Below are 13,980 nucleotides of genomic sequence, written 5' to 3'. Positions count from 1 at the left end.
TATATATTAGATATACATATATGGTAAAAAAAAATTAAATTAGATCCATCAAGCATGAGCGTCCTCTGATAATATTCTTATGTTCTGGTCGAAGATTTTACCTCAACAAATATAGTAAAAATCCTTAACGATTGGAATATTATTTTGCAATAATTATTATCCGTAATTCATTGACATTTATTATTTATGTATCCGAAGATTTCAGGAGAGCAGGAGAACAATTTTAATCACATAAATTTGTTTAAATAGTAAGTAAAATCTTTGTTGTTAATTAAAAAAATACAAACATGCTTGATAAAGAATAATAATAATTAGTTTAATTTAAAAGATTTTATTGAAACATGTATTTTATTTTATTTTTATAGTGTTTTCTTTAATCTGACAGAACAATGAGTTCCAGACCTATCGACGGCAGAGTAGAGCCGAGGGCGTTGGGGGCGGCATCCATCAGAGAAATCCAAGAGTCTAGTGAGTACAGGAACTAAGGACATTGTTGCAGTATTGTGCCAATTGGCTCTCAGACCCTGGTCGATCCTGTTAACTTATGTTCCTGAAGGAGGTGGGAGAAGAACTCATCCAGCACACCAGCTGGATGAGTTCACTCCAAATCTATGTGGGTAAACTCATATTCACCCCATAAATGTGGGATGAATATGAGTTTATGTGAATATTAACCTATTCACCCCAAATATATGAATATCTGCTGGGGTAAAGTAAATATCACTATCTTGAACAACTGCGGTAAGTTGATATTAGGTTTTGGACAGTGAACAGTGTGAGAGCTGCAGTGTTACTCTATGTTCGTTATAGAATCTTTCAGAGATAATCTATCAGTAAAGATATTAAATAATCCACACCAACCTACATGGGGGCTTCATTTTAAAAAGGTAAAACAAAATTAAACAAAATTTCTAAACAATGAACATACCAAATATTTATAAAGGAAATTTTAAGTTAAAACCAACATGGGAAACCCTTCATTGTACAACACAAGACTCTACAAAAGCCACACACGGCCCGGGTGTAGATACAGGGTACGTGTGAGAGGAGCATTTACATGCAAAAACCCCTAAGACTTAACCACAGACACTTTGCAACACCCTGACCAGACATCTTGCTGTCTCTTCAAGACAACGTTATTCCGCTCACCTGGAGCCGTAGTGAGGGAAGCTCGGTACTAACCATCTGGAGCCCTGAAGATTTGGTCGTGGGCGAGTCCACAGTAGCTACGCAGACCAAGCTATGCAGATTTCAGTCTGTCTGGAATATATTTCAGCCAGCTGTTGAAGACGACTAGACTGAAGCAGCAAGATAATCAAGAGTTGGATTTTCAAGATTTTTTCTATTACAGGTTGACAGCTTCATACTTTGCCAACAACGTAGCGAAGCTATGGCTGAATGGGCTATTAAACAAACCATTTTTTGATACAGAAAATGTATGAATCCACATATACGTACATAAAATCAAACATATTCTCAATACACAAACCCCAAGGGGTACAGTAGCAGTAGTCCTGTGGTCTACGTTATCGCGTCACACGCGAGGGGACCCGAGTTAAATTTTCTGGCAAGACGAAAACGATTGAGCAGCGTTTCCTCTCGCCTGAGGCCTCTGTTGACCTAGAACGAAGCATGTTCCAGGGAATTAGATATATACTGTGAACTGTATCCTCTGGATGAGTGTGTGAGTGTGTGTGTGTGTGTGTGTGTTTGTGTGTGTGTGTGTGTGTGTGAGTGTGAGTGTGTACTCACCTAGTTGTGTCTGCGTGTGTGTTTGTGTGTGTGTGTGTGTGTGTGAGTGTGAGTGTGTACTCACCTAGTTGTGTCTGCAGGATCGAGCATTGACGTGTGTTATTGGGATATTGGTGTGTGTGTGTGTGTGTGTGTGTGTGTGTGTGTGTGTGTGTGTGTGTGTGTGTGTGTGTGTGTGTGTGTGTGTGTGTGTGTGTGTGTGATGTATAATAAATGTTACAAATAAAATAGGTTTTGAGTCATTACACAGGATAACTGACTGTTGGAAAGGCGAGCATTAGACGCCGTCAAGTCTGTCGTTCATGCACAAATGGATGAATAATATTTTGTGAATAAAATCATACATATAAACTCACACAAATACTATGGCTCAAGTTATTAAGTATAGCAAAAGAAAATCCAGCCGAGTTTTGCTGAATATATAATTATGCAAAGGAGGAGAATATTGAAGAATTTCTGAGAAGATAGACTGAAGTCAAAATATATGCTCAGTAAAAGCAGTAAATAGAGAGAAAAACGAATGAAAAACTAAATTCCTGTAAACCAGCCAGCAATATATAGAGCCAGGAAAAAGTTATGAGAATGGGGACATTAAAATGCAAGTAAATAACACCATATGAGCTTCCACCCTAGACAGTATCTCACATTACATAGAAAACACTAACTCTTTTCCAGCGAAAGTACTCGTTACGGTGCACTGGAAATACTAATTGTCGTCACAGTAAAAAGAAAATTGTTCACGTCACACTAAGTTTCTAGTTTAATTTACAGTTAAAATTTTACCTGATGTCGCTAAAAATACTCAGAGCGTGCAAATATTAATTAACGTCAAACAAGATCGCGAAACAATTTAGTCTCAACATTTTCTCCACGTTATATAACGTTAATGTGATATCAATGTGCACACCTGTTATGTCCATTTGTATTATGTAATCATCCCTTATCCTCTTCTTTATTCCTCCTCTTCTTTACTCCTCCTCTTTCCAGATAATGTAAATTAAGCTCTCTTAGTGAGTCTTCATAAAAAAGTTCCAAATATCCAGGAACAACTTTGTCATCTTTCTCTACATACCTTTATGAAAATTTGGGATATTGGTAAAAAATTATAACTGATTAGAGGTTTAATTATAAACGCACAATTATTTATCGTAGTATTCCATGTTCATTATTTAGACCGTTTAAACAATGATTTCTTAATAAGAATTTTAACTAATCATGACTCCTTGATCATTTTTTAATCAGGTTTGGTATATTTAACGTTAGGCTAACGTCTTGTGGCATTACCCAAAATTTATGGAATTTAACCTCTACATTTAACAGCATTAATCAGAAACTGAAAATCATTCGTCACCTTCAAATGTCTATCTAAACGTCCTTCTCTGAATATATAATTTAAATCATACTGAAGTTACTACATCAAATTTGCTAATGTTGTTGTTAATAAATGGCTTTTATATATATATATATATATATATATATATATATATATATATATATATATATATATATATATATATATATATATATATATATATATATATATATATATATTAGTATATTTTGGTAGCAGTCTTTCCTGTAGACATATATTATTAAATATGACCGAAAAAGTAAGATTAATAATTCTAACACGAATTTTCTCAATCTTTCGTACATTAAGCTTCACTGTTGGAGGTAAATCAAAAATCACTTCTCCAAAATTCATTTTTATTTCTAGTCTGACGCGACACGGGCGCGTTTCGTAAAACTTATTACATTTTCAAAGACTTCACAAATACACAACTGATTAGAACTTGCGTTTCCCTCATTTTATATCTACATTTGAGTGAGGTGGGAAGGGTGATGTGGCATTACATTTGGGTGAGGTGGGAAGGATGATGTGGCATTAACACAAGACAGAACACTAGAGGATATTAATAGGGTATTAAAAGTATCAACACAAGACAGAACAGAAACAATGGGTATTGAATAGAAGTGTTTGTAGAAAGCCTATTGGTCCATATTTCTTGATGCTTCTATATTGGAGCGGAGTCTTGAGGTGGGTAGAATATAGTTGTGCAATAATTGGCTGTTTATTGCTGGTGTTGACTTCTTGATGTGTAGTGCCTCGCAAACGTCAAGCCGCCTGCTATCGCTGTATCTATCGATGATTTCTGTGTTGTTTACTAGGATTTCTCTGGCGATGGTTTGGTTATGGGAAGAGATTATATGTTCCTTAATGGAGCCCTGTTGTTTATGCATCGTTAAACGCCTAGAAAGAGATGTTGTTGTCTTGCCTATATACTGGGTTTTTTGGAGCTTACAGTCCCCAAGTGGGCATTTGAAGGCATAGACGACGTTAGTCTCTTTTAAAGCGTTCTGTTTCGTGTCTGGAGAGTTTCTCATGAGTAGGCTGGCCGTTTTTCTGGTTTTATAGTAAATCGTCAGTTGTATCCTCTGATTTTTGTCTGTAGGGATAACGTTTCTATTAACAATATCTTTCAGGACCCTTTCCTCTGTTTTATGAGCTGTGGAAAAGAAGTTCCTGTAAAATAGTCTAATAGGGGGTATAGGTGTTGTGTTAGTTGTCTCTTCGGAGGTTGCATGGCTTTTCACTTTCCTTCTTATGATGTCTTCGATGAAACCATTGGAGAAGCCGTTATTGACTAGGACCTGCCTTACCCTACAGAGTTCTTCGTCGACTTGCTTCCATTCTGAGCTGTGGCTGAGAGCACGGTCAACGTATGCGTTAACAACACTCCTCTTGTACCTGTCAGGGCAGTCGCTGTTGGCATTTAGGCACATTCCTATGCCTATGAAACAAACATAGGAATGTGCCTAAATGCCAACAGCGACTGCCCTGACAGGTACAAGAGGAGTGTTGTTAACGCATACGTCGACCGTGCTCTCAGCCACAGCTCAGAATGGAAGCAAGTCGACGAAGAACTCTGTAGGGTAAGGCAGGTCCTAGTCAATAACGGCTTCTCCAATGGTTTCATCGAAGACATCATAAGAAGGAAAGTGAAAAGCCATGCAACCTCCGAAGAGACAACTAACACAACACCTATACCCCCTATTAGACTATTTTACAGGAACTTCTTTTCCACAGCTCATAAAACAGAGGAAAGGGTCCTGAAAGATATTGTTAATAGAAACGTTATCCCTACAGACAAAAATCAGAGGATACAACTGACGATTTACTATAAAACCAGAAAAACGGCCAGCCTACTCATGAGAAACTCTCCAGACACGAAACAGAACGCTTTAAAAGAGACTAACGTCGTCTATGCCTTCAAATGCCCACTTGGGGACTGTAAGCTCCAAAAAACCCAGTATATAGGCAAGACAACAACATCTCTTTCTAGGCGTTTAACGATGCATAAACAACAGGGCTCCATTAAGGAACATATAATCTCTTCCCATAACCAAACCATCGCCAGAGAAATCCTAGTAAACAACACAGAAATCATCGATAGATACAGCGATAGCAGGCGGCTTGACGTTTGCGAGGCACTACACATCAAGAAGTCAACACCAGCAATCAACAGCCAATTATTGCACAACTATATTCTACCCACCTCAAGACTCCGCTCCAATATAGAAGCATCAAGAAATATGGACCAATAGGCTTTCTACAAACACTTCTATTCAATACCCATTGTTTCTGTTCTGTCTTGTGTTGATACTTTTAATACCCTATTAATATCCTCTAGTGTTCTGTCTTGTGTTAATGCCACATCATCCTTCCCACCTCACTCAAATGTAGATATAAAATGAGGGAAACGCAAGTTCTAATCAGTTGTGTATTTGTGAAGTCTTTGAAAATGTAATAAGTTTTACGAAACGCGCCCGTGTCGCGTCAGACTAGAAATAAAAATGAATTTTGGAGAAGTGATTTTTGATTTACCTCCAACAGTGAAGCGTAATGTACGAAAGATTGAGAAAATTCGTGTTAGAATTATTAATCTTACTTTTTCGGTCATATTTAATAATATATATATATATATATATATATATATATATATATATATATATATATATATATATATATATATATATATATATATATATATATCGTTTATATATATATATATATCGTTTATATATACTAAAAATACCTGAGTTCTCAGGACAATTGCTAGCGAAGCTACACGTGTATCAGTTCCCTGACCAGACGTTATTTACTTTGAAACTTAATGCTGTTGAGAAACCTCCTCCATGTGTCCTAAAAATAAAATATAAACAAAAAACATTTCCTGGCTGACTTATGATCTTGACTCTGGTAATGTTTTGCTAAGGACTCGGTCATCCTCGTCTTATATTATCAGGTTGTAATGTTCTCAGATGTTCAATATCTTGTGCTTGTGATAGGCCTTGCTGTTGCAGAGATTGACTTCACTATAAACTGCACATACAGTGCTCTCCATATGTTGCAGGAAGACTGATGTGTGATCATGGTTTCTCTCGTCATATAGGGGTCAAACTTTCTCTTTTAATGTTAAAGAAGACTTCCTCTGTTATTGTTGAGTCAGACTTTCTAATTAATAATAAAGAAGCAGATCATCTTTAAGCTTATAATTTTCAAGCAGATAATTTTTATGCAGGTCGTCTGAAAACAGATAATTTTTTTGCAGATCATCTGATTATTGTTTCAGATGTGTCATCACTGAACCAGATGATTCAATCGGCTGACTGGAAAGTTTCGAGGCTTGTGAAATGCTCATTGACAGGTTTTGGTAATCAGAATAAAAGAGCCGAGCTGGAAAATTTATGGAATATATTACGAACCAGGCGGGCTTAAAGTAGTGATATTTTGATAGTTTATGATACTCTCTAGTTGTGAAGGATTTAGCAGCTGTTAAATTTTGTTGTCAAATCAAAGCTTGTAACGTTGCAGTAATTTTGATATATGTAGAGAAGTGAATAATTTCCTAAATAACCTGTTAGGGCAGAGAATTAGAGATCGTTGTCAACACCTCACTGCTTGTTCTTCCCACGTGAGCAAACATGAGAAGAGGAGAGAGGAAAGAGGAGAGAGAGGAGAGAGGAGAGAGAGAGAGAGAGGGGAGGAGAGAGAGAGAGAGAGAGAGAGGGGGGGGGGGGGGGTGCGGAATGGTATTTGCTGCTAATGACCTTGTAAACTCTAAAATATTTTCCACCTTGTTTAACGTATCAAGGCGTGCTTCAGATGCCATTACTAAAGTGCACATTAGTAACCTGATGTGTTTTCTCCTCTGGGAATAGTAATTTAGGATTTAATAAAAGTTAGATGAAATGGAAGTTTTGTTAGTGTTCATTGTTACTATTGGTACTTCGGATTTGTTATTAAAACGCTTGTCATATTTAACAAAACAAAACAATATTTGGCCACATATTCATGCTTTCTTTTCCTTTTTTTGTTATTAACTGGGGGACTCAATATACATGCTTCACAATATACATGCTTCCTAAATACATGCTTCACAATATACATGCTTCACAATATACATGCTTCACAATATTCATGCTTCACAATATACATGCTTCACAATATACATGCTTCCTAAATACATGCTTCACAATATACATGCTTCACAATATACATGCTTCACAATATTCATGCTTCACAATATACATGCTTCACAATATACATGCTTCACAATATACATGCTTCACAATATACATGCTTCACAATATACATGCTTCACAATATACATGCTTCACAATATTCATGCTTCACAATATACATGCTTCACAATATACATGCTTCACAATATACATGCTTCACAATATACATGCTTCAATGCACTCTGTACTGTTGTATCATTAATATCCCCCATACCCTGTCTCTGAAAAACTACCAGGCGGAAAAAAATCAATGAGTTACTCACTGCAGTAAGCAACTGAGAATCGTCCATTAAAAAGTAAGTCAAATATTAGCGTCAGTCTCTTATAACAAGTTGTGCAAAAAAAACGTGGTTGTGTTCTTGTAATATTTTACTGATATGACTCTGAGCTATATATAGATCTGCCTCTCCGGGTGTTATTGTGTGTTACATTATTTATGGGAGTAATTGTGTTCTCTCTGGTAATAACTCTGATTCCACCATCAGTATTTCCTATTTCTTCTTCGTTAGTGTTTTAATTTTGAGACTTTCAGATGAGCTATTGTTTACATTTCTACGGCACTGTTTTTTCGACAATTTTTGATAAACGTTGGTCTTATTGTAACAGGACGGAAATCTGAATCTGAAATGGTAACATTTCATGTGTGAATATATTTATAATTCCTCTCATTCGCTCGTCTGGAAAGATGATATGCAACTCAATGTCAAGACTGACACATGTAGCCGACCCAAGCTGCTCTTCCTGGGAGATGGGGGAGATGATAATTGGTTGAGAGACGCACGTAAGAGCATATTTTTTACTCAAACTGGAGCTGGGAGTTTACAGTGAAAACACAAGTAAAAAGGTTCTTCTTCTTCTTTTTCTTATTCGTCTTCATCTCAAGATGGAGATGGAAGCTTGTGGGTAAACATAAGCAGATACCTCTTTACAGGTGCAGGAGATGTGTGGCATGTGGGAGGAAGCAAGCAGGACGTAAGAGTGGACTTCCTTTTTCAGGCAGGAATGAGGGAGACAAAAAACATACTGAGAAAGATTTCTTACTAATCGAGCAGGAGTGAGACATTAAGAGACGCACATAAGGCCTCCAACTCTACCAGGAATGTGGGAGATCAGGTATTAAATAAAGATTCAAATTTGATATTTTTACTGAATTCTACTTTTGTTTAAATTTATCATTATTCCATGTAACAGGCAAGAGAGCAAGAAGTATAAATATATAGTTGACATATAGAGAGAAAGTATATGAATATATGAACACACACATAAACATAGGAAAAAGACAGATAAACAGGTAAGGAAGCAATTGGAGAGAAGTTAAGGGTGATAGAGCTAAAACGCCGCAACTACACAGTCGCAGACAGACAATCAAAGGGAAAATTAAATTACATATAGAGAAAAAACACAAAGAAACCTAGACAGCATAACATAAGTAAAATAGTGTAACAAAAAGTAACAAAGAATAACTTAGACAAACACAGCGACATAAAGAAACGTGGAGTAACACAAAAACAGAGACAGAGTAACGCAGAAAGATCTAATAAAAAGAAAACGAGCAACACAGACAGACATAAACAAAGCCTGAGTGAGAGAGACAGACGGGGCCAAAAAAAAGAGTAACAAAGAAATCTTCAGAAACCCAAAGATAAACAAAACCGGAGAGATTTAACCCCAAAGATAGAAATAAAAACACTAGCAGTATAAGTGATACATATTATCCACTATATATTGCCTTGTTAATTGTTCGTGTATATATCAGGAACTGGAGCTCAGTATATTAGATGTTTATTGAATATTTTTCATTAATAAGAGGTGAAATGTGAAGCAAAACACAAACATGATTCTCCTCTTCTTTCTCCTTCTCCTCCTCTTCTTCTTCTTCTCTTACTCTTACCATATTTACACCCCGTCATCTTCCATGTTTCCTTGCCTTAAAGTCCTCTTCTGCCTCACCACCTCCCTCTTCCCCCTTCACCATCCCTGCCAGTCTCAACACCTCCCTCACCTATATATAAACTCCCCCTAAACTATAACCAAGACATGATTAGTACTGCCTTTATATAAAGTGTCGCCTGGCTTCCTATACTTCGCTGGATCATACTTCAAATGTACGTTATATTAATTCCAATTATTATTATTATTATTATTATTATTATTATTATTATTATTATTATTATTATTATTATTATTATTATTATTATTATTGTTAAATGTAAGGAAATCACTAACGTGATTTATCAATGAAATAATTGCAGTAATGCTGGAGAATTGAACCACGGACTTGGTATAGTTAATGGCGTTCTCCATCACGTTCCAGCATCAAACACACAAGGAAATCACTCTGACGTGATATATGAACGAGAATTTCGTGGTCCAGAGGTAAAGTGCGCTGTGTGGGAGTACTAGAGGCTAGGGTCTGAGTCCTCCGTGATGGTTCAAATGATTTTCTCATCTCTAGTATAATTTTTACACTGTAGGAAAGTCCATGTGTGACAGTAGAGAGTAAGTGCAATGTAATTGTCAGCTCTGCTCCTCACCCTTAAGCCCTTTCATCACTTTCATTGTCCATAATGATTTGTATTCCTCGAAACCACTTCTTCAATGACACCCTAATTGCTATCAACCCTCTTCTTCGTCTTATTCTATGTAATCTCGTCTTGCCCCCTTCAACCTCTTCTAGTACACGAAAATAGTCTATGGCAGGAGTTTCAGTCTGCTTCCCCCTCTCGCTTCCTTCCTTACCTAGTGCACATCACTTTCTCATTCTTCCTATTAACAAAGTCTGTTTCTCTTTCTCTCGATCATCTCCTAATCTACCTCTCTTCCTCTCCCTTATATACTAAAGGAGATGGAATTTCCAACAGGCGCCGGGAGAATTAGTTAAATATTTAAGGATGGTGATGTAATTATCAGGAGAGAGCATTAATTATTAGGAGAAAGCACTATGTTTTATGTTCTTATGTTCTTATGTTTAGATTTAGGAAAGACTTGGGTAAATACTGGTTCAGTAACAAGGTTGGACATGTATATGAGTGGGATTGGGTGGTTATAAATAGGAGCTGCCTCGTATGGGCTAATAGGCCTTCTGCAATTGCCTTTGTTCTTAGGTTCTTATGTTCACTAATTATAAAGAGAAAGCAATACGAGTATACAGCGCTTCAGTGGTATGTAAGGACGGAATGACATATCGGTTTACTATTCAGTATTTCCCACCAGCGCACCCTGGGTTTGACAGAAATAGGGTTGGACGTACCGCTGTAATTTACCATCATGGAGTAAGTATTGAAGAACTCATAACTGAGAGAATGCTGCTTAAATTATGTAGCCAAGAGAAGACATTCTCACACAACTACACACACACACACACACACACATACACACATACCCCTGCCGGGGTTTGATCCCAGTGAGTAGCATAAACAAATGGGCAGACTTTCTTTTACCCTGGAGCATCTGTTCACCTAGCAGTAAATAGGTACCTGAGAGTTAGACAGCTGCTTTGGGCTGCTTCCTCGGGAGTGTGTGTGTGTGTGTGTGTGTGTGTGTGTGTGTGTGTGTGTGTGTGTGTGTGTGTGTGTGTGTGTGTGTGTGTGTGTGTGTGTGTGTGTGTGCGTGTGTGCAAGCGTGTATTAAAGAGAAATATATGTAGCAGATATGAAAGAGGAAAAATAGATTGGTTAGAAAGGCGGGGTCCAAGAGCTAAATAGCTCGATTCTGCAGACGCAAATAGTAAATACAAATAGTAAATACACACACACACACCACAGTATAAGGTGGAAGAGGAGCAGTGAATAACAATAAAAAAAAGGAAAAGAAAAAGTGACAATTACAGTGACAGAAGTTTTGAGTGATGGGGAGAATACCTGCGAGGGAAGATAATGTTATCCACTTGCCTCTTCCTTCTTCTTCTCCTTCATCTCTTCCCTTTTCTATCTTTAACATTATTACACTTCGTCTTCTTCCTCTGAGTAATTTTCATCTTTTGTAATCCATTTTTTCTTTCTGTTCATCATTATTTGCCTGTTTCTTCTACACTTTCTCTCTCTCTCTCTCTCTCTCACTCTCTCTCTCTCTCTCTCTCTCTCTCTCTCTCTCTCTCTCTCTCTCTCTCTCTCTCTCTCTCTCTCTCTCTCTCTCTCTCTCTCTCTCTCTCTCTCTCCTGTTCGCAAGCACTTCTCTTCTCATTTCAGTTTTTCTTTCATATATCCCAGCTCTTTCTTCTATCTAATTATTCTTATCTTTCCTGCTTCTTCCTTCTCTGTTACATATTCAATGCCCTTCTGATTTTTCTCTTCAGCCATAGTCTGTTATCTCCACCGACCGATCCTACATTTTTGCATTATCGTCATGCCCCCTATTCCTCATTCCTCCTTCTCTACCATTTTACTATTATATCCCAAGTACCATCTGGCTCTTCAGTACCCTCTGGCTCTTTTGGCTCTTCAGTACTCTATGGCTCTTTTGGCTCTTCAGTACCCTATGGCTCTTTACTGTCTGCCGGCTTCTCTTCATTATATCAAACAAGCCACAGCCCATCTCCTGACCATGTTCTACTGCTCCCTCGCTCCCACCTGACTTCTCTTCCACTTCCATATGCAACCTTTACAGGGACTCAATCTTCTTTTCTACACTTTCAGTGCCTTCCACCAAGAACTTTAAACACCTGCTAAACCCGTTTATCCATGCACAAAGTTATCACTTGCTCCACTAAGAAAACTTGTACTATCTTTTAACCCACTATGCCACCAATTTTAAAAAGTTTTCCTTATTGCTTGACTCCCATTCATCACTTATCCTCAGCCACTATTCTTCACCGTTATATATACATCATCTGTTTCTATTACACCCATTCTTTACAAGTTTCTTTTCCCCTTCAGTTGTTCCACATCCTCTTTTCTTCTTCTCCCTCTTCTCTTTCAAAGAATTAACCACCCAGCAAAAACCCCTTTCCAATAAATGCCACCATCTGTATCTATTTCCTCCTCTCTCCAACTCCTATCCTACCAAGCCGTCCGTCCCTCCTAGCCACCTCTCCCCCCACGCTACCCTTTCCCCTAGGCATCTCTCCTGCTAGCCATCCCATCTCTAAACCACCCATCCCCTTCTCCCCTACCTTCTCTTCCGTGATCTCCCCTTCCCACTAAGTGAGCTCCCTTCCCTCTACCATCTCCCCGAGGGAGGTCCTCTTGAACCTCCAGAGCTCGACTTTACAGAGAAAACGAAAATCAATAAGAAACAAAGGAATGCAGATAAAGACGTTTGTTTTAAACGGAGGAAACTGTGAAAAATATATGAATGTCTTAGGGAAGTGAAACTGGAGGGTGGTGTATGCAGCAAGGAATGATACGATATACAACCCAAAGAGGTGGAAAAATACACCATTATGACGGTCCGAGTGGACTTATTTGTATGTATTCTATAAATTGGTGAATAAATATTTTCAAGGTCACTTATAGAGAATATGTGTACATAAACGAAACACTTGCAGCCCCATTTCAATTGTCTTGCACACGAGGTAGTCCTGGAATATATGTGGAGTCTACGGTTGATGCTAGATGGTATGGAAGGAGACAATTTTGGGTGGAGGAGTCGAGGATGAATAGCCAATAGTGGGTGGAGGAGCCCAGAGGTGTAGAGGGGACGAGAGTGAGTGGAGGAGCCGAGTGTGGGTGGAGGTAACGAGGCTGATGCAGGAGACATAGGTGGGTGGTGGAGCTGAGAGGTGGAACAACAAAGTCGAACTAGCGACTGTGTATGGTGACTATTCCACCACCTCCGAAGGGAGTCAAGATACGTCCTTCCACAGAAACAACTAAGAACGTTTATCAAACAATTAACAAAGCAAACTAAAAAAAACAGTCACATAACGTACACATTACTTTTGCACTGTATTTAAGAGTTTTAAGAGTAATACAAAATTATCATATTAACCTTAGTTGAGGTAAAATGTATCGGTTCTAGACCCGAGATGGAGTTACGCCCCTTCCAACTCTGAAGGAAGATACCCTCAACTCAATATCAAAGTTGCAGTTTTTTCGCAAGTCTGACCTTGATTAACATGTAATCTAAGCCATCTGCAATGTACCTTACTCTGACAGTCATTGCTTAACTCCATTCACTTTACCAGATCCTCTTAAAGTGTGCCATCAATCAAATCAAGGAACGTTAATAATAATCAAGAAGACCTAAATGTTAACTGTGATGAGACTGATGAGGATCATTACAAAATGATATAGCAATTTTAAGGTCCTTCACTTTCCCCTCTACGACCCTAGTGAGATGAGGTCTGCCATAAAGAGTGGGGGCTTCGTTAGGGAAGGATTTAGGTGTGGCAAGAGGCTAAATCATGCGGTATCTTGTAGGCAATACGGGGGAAGGGGGGGGGGGGATGTCATATGAAAAAGAACTTAATGGAAGAGACAAGTAATTGGAAAAATATACACAACGAGGTAAATGACATCATCAAGAGAAACCTCGTCTCAGCTCAGTGCCCAGCGGAGAGAAAACCACGTATCCTAGGAGACCAAAACACGGATTTCCCCGCACTTCGCCCTGATGGCATCACCATATACTCATGGAAGGAGGGTAGACAGTTGGTGTGGGACTACACATGTGTATCCACCCTGGCTGACACCTATATACACC

At 38.2% G+C, this 13,980-nt stretch overlaps 1 long non-coding RNA gene across 1 annotated transcript; it reads left to right on the top strand.

Moving 5' to 3' along the window:
* Nucleotides 1-388: 388 nt before the first annotated feature.
* On the top strand, nt 389-8,489 carry LOC123748765 (uncharacterized). Its single transcript, XR_006771811.2, has 2 exons — nt 389-468; nt 8,270-8,489. It is a non-coding gene; the product is annotated as an uncharacterized lncRNA (long non-coding RNA).
* Nucleotides 8,490-13,980: the final 5,491 nt, after the last annotated feature.

Source organism: Procambarus clarkii, chromosome 4 (assembly GCF_040958095.1).
Source record: "Procambarus clarkii isolate CNS0578487 chromosome 4, FALCON_Pclarkii_2.0, whole genome shotgun sequence".
NCBI lineage: Eukaryota > Metazoa > Arthropoda > Malacostraca > Decapoda > Cambaridae > Procambarus > Procambarus clarkii.
This window is presented reverse-complemented; position numbering and strand designations above follow the sequence as displayed.